The sequence below is a fragment of the Macaca nemestrina genome, chromosome 19 (assembly GCF_043159975.1).
Source record: "Macaca nemestrina isolate mMacNem1 chromosome 19, mMacNem.hap1, whole genome shotgun sequence".
Classification (NCBI taxonomy): Eukaryota; Metazoa; Chordata; class Mammalia; order Primates; family Cercopithecidae; genus Macaca; species Macaca nemestrina.
This window is the reverse complement of record NC_092143.1, coordinates 10972226-10975958: the sequence shown is the minus strand read 5'-3', so window position 1 is coordinate 10975958 and position 3733 is coordinate 10972226. Positions and strand designations below refer to the sequence as shown.

The 3733-nt window shown below is 40.9% G+C and overlaps 1 pseudogene; it reads left to right on the top strand.

Annotated features, from left to right (window-relative positions):
* Positions 1-1690: 1690 nt before the first annotated feature.
* Positions 1691-2444, top strand: LOC105476954 (S-phase kinase-associated protein 1 pseudogene; annotated as a pseudogene).
* The last annotated feature ends 1289 nt before the right edge of the window (positions 2445-3733 follow it).

Sequence of the window (3733 nt, the reverse complement as noted above, 5' to 3'; positions counted from 1 at the left end):
AGGGAATTATACAACTAATGTGTCTATTGGTGTCCTAGACGCAGAAAAAGTGCTTTTTGTTTGTTTTATTGACTTACTCATTTTTTCTTAATGTGCTAATTCTTTCATTTTGTTCACCTCCGAATGTTCTCCATTAGGTTAAAGAAAAAGTCCTCATAGAGTAAAATAGTTCTCTGTGATTCCTCAAGCTCCTCAAAAGGAGGCAGGAGAATAGGCCCTGGAGACAGGGAACCTAAGACCAATTCAGGCTAACTTCCTAGAACTAAATCAAAAGGAAAACCTCAACTTCCCAAGCCCAAGTAACAAAAGGACCAGAGGCTACTCCATTTGCAGTCCCCCCTGATTTTTTCTGCTGTAGCAGAAGAAAAATTGAAAGATCCTCTGATTGGTCCCCTCCCCTCCCACAACCAATCAGCCTGGTCATAAGCCAAGTCTTCATTGGCATAGGAGTACAACTTTGTAACTTCACTTCAACCTCTGATTGGTCACTTTCCACAACTAATCAGACTGATCGCAGGCCACTACTTCATTTACACAGGGTATACACAAAGTAAGCAATGGGAAACCTCTAGGGTGTATTTAAACTCCAGAAAATTCTGTAACCAGCACTCTTGAGCCTATTGCTCAAGCTAGCTCCCGCTCTGTGGAGTGTACTTTCGTTTCAATAAATCTGTGCCTTCTTTTTGTTGCTTTGTTTGTGTGTTTTGTCTTATTTGTTCTTCAAAACGCCAAGAACTTGGACTCCCTCCCAGTAACACTTTCACATAAGAAGACCTTCATTGTTTCTAGTCACAAAAACTGACTCAGGTGAATATTTCCGATTCCAGTTATTCATAAATCTTCCAACTCCATTCGAAGTTAACCACATTCCAGTCCTGTTTTGCTATGAGCCAATCATGGTAAAGGCCTGAAGCTCTTCTCTCTTTCCCCACCTGATGCTTCCATTCTGCCTCGCTGACTGTGGTTTCTGAACCCTCTGGATTTCAGGTTGTAAGGAATGAGAGCAGCACTCTTGCTTATCCCCTTCTTGTGCTTGGCAGTTCTTTACAGCTGTCCCTTTCTCTGCTGAGCCGGTTTGCTGGGGAGCTGGAAATCTGCACACTTCTTCCCTCTGTCACTCCTTTGTGGTGGAGGATGGAAGATTCTGGCAGTACATGTTCAGGTGCTGCTGCTTCCCCTTCTGTTTCTCTTTCTCATGTCTATTGCACTTCTCATTGCTCTCTCAGATGCCATCCTAGACAGGATCTATGGCAACTCCACGCTGGCTTCCCCTCCCTCAATGCCCATGGGAGGCACTCACAGGACCTTTGACTTGACATAGTCAGAAACTGCACACCTGTAACGTCTCTCCTTTTCCCATGATCACATTAGTCAGCCAACGTATGTGTCTGTTTCTCAGGTGTGAGTTGAATATTGGTTGATTACGTTTTGGAAACTCTAGGAAACAAGTATCAAACTATGTAGGTTGTCCCATTGAAGCTCTTTCCATGGTTAGCCTTTCCATCCTCTTTGGTAAGTCGACACATTTGTAAGTTTTACTAAGACTTAACAAGAGGTCTTGAATCTCCCTTTGAAATGTAGAATCTATATTCTGGGTCTCATTTGAAAATGAAGACTAAAATAACTCCATTTTAATTGCTTTCCAGATGAAAATGTATTTATTTAAGTTATATATTAAGAAGTTTTTGAGAGTGGCTTCGTCCTCCGCTTTTCTGTTCCTCCGCTGACGTCTCCTAGCTCTCGTCAGCCTCCCGCCGGCAGTCTCCTTAACACCGAACACCATGCCTTCAATTAAGTTGCAGAGTTCTGATGGAGAGATATTTGAAGTTGATGTGGAAATTGCCAAACAATCTGTGACTATTAAGACCATGTTGGAAGATTTGGGAATGGATGATGAAGGAGATGATGACCCAGTTCCTCTACCAAATGTGAATGCAGCAATATTAAAAAAGGTCATTCAGTGGTGCACCCACCACAAGGATGACCCTCCTCCTGAAGATGATGAGAACAAAGAAAAGCGAACAGACGATATCCCTGTTTGGGACCAAGAATTCCTGAAAGTTGACCAAGGAACACTTTTTGAACTCATTCTGGCTGCAAACTACTTAGACATCAAAGGTTTGCTTGATGTTACATGCAAGACTGTTGCCAATATGATCAAGGGGAAGACTCCTGAGGAGATTCGCAAGACCTTCAATATCAAAAATGAGTTTACTGAAGAGGAGGAAGCCCAGGTACGCAAAGAGAACCAGTGGTGTGAAGAGAAGTGAAATGTTGTGCCTGACACTATAACACTGTAAGGATTGTTCCAAATACTAGTTGCACTGCTCTGTTTATAATTGTTAATATTAGACAAACAGTAGACAAATGCAGCAGCAAGTCAATTGTATTAGCAGAATATTGTCCTCATTGCATGTGTAGTTTGAGTATAGATTCCAAACCTATGGCTGAGTTTCTTCTAGTATGATCGAAAGTTTCTTCTTTCTTTGCTCTGAATAAAACTGAACTGTGGGTTCTCTATAAGTGGCATTTTGGGCTTTCCGTCTTTTTTGTAAAGCAATTTCTGCCTAGTTTATTGTCCAGTTAACTTTAGTGACCTTTTGAAAGTTGGTATTGTAGGCCGGGCGCGGTGGCTCAAGCCTGTAATCCCAGCACTTTGGGAGGCCGAGACGGGCGGATCACTAGGTCAGGAGATCGAGACCATCCTGGCTAACACGGTGAAACCCCGTCTCTACTAAAAAATACAAAAAACTAGCCGGGCGAGGTGGCGGGCGCCTGTAGTCCCAGCTACTCAGGAGGCTGAGACAGGAGAATGGCCCGAACCCGGGAGGCGGAGCTTGCAGTGAGCTGAGATCCGGCCACTGCACTCCAGCCTGGGCGACAGAGCGAGACTCCGTCTCAAAAAAAAAAAAAAAAAAAAAAAGAAAGTTGGCATTGTAAATAAAACAAGTTGCAAAAAAGTTTTTTGGAATAGAATTAACAAAATATTCTCTTTATTCATGAGTTGGAAACTGGAAAAAGGCTTCTTGAGGTAAATGTTCTGAGTGGAATTACTAGGATGTCTTCCAGCCTCCTGCAGTCAAGGAGTACCACTGTATTGATTAGCCTGTATGTAGCAGGGCTCCCTTCATTGCATCTGAGGACTTGTTTTCTTTTTCTTTAATTTTATTTTCAATCCTCTTAGTTTTAAATATATTGCCTAGAGACTCAGTTACTACCTAGTTTGTGGGTTTTTGGGAGAAATGTAACTGGACAGTTTGTTAGCTTTTCAATTAAAAAAGACACTTAACCCATGTGGGATGTCATCTTTTTATAATTAGTGTTCCCATGTGGGGAAAATTATTCACACTACTTGCATGTAAAAAATAATTTAACTTTTATCATTAAAATATGTGGTAAAACCCAAAAAAAAAAAAAAAGGAAGTTTTTTTTTTTTCCTCCTCTGGCAGTGTTTGTTGAGCACTTGAGTACCCTAAAACTAAGAAATTGAAGAAAGAGACTATATCCTGTGTTGTAGAATTTGTAAAGGTAAGTGATCAGGCAAAAACTGACCTATCATCGAAATTCGGTAAGAAAATATGGTAGCTAAAAACGTCAAAATTGTAAAGTTTTCTATTTCTGTCTTAAAAGGATGATGATTTGTTTTATCATTATGACTCATACTAGCCAACTATAATTAATGAAGCACTTGGACATAACTAAATTGTAAACAACTTTTTCCTTCTCTCTTTCC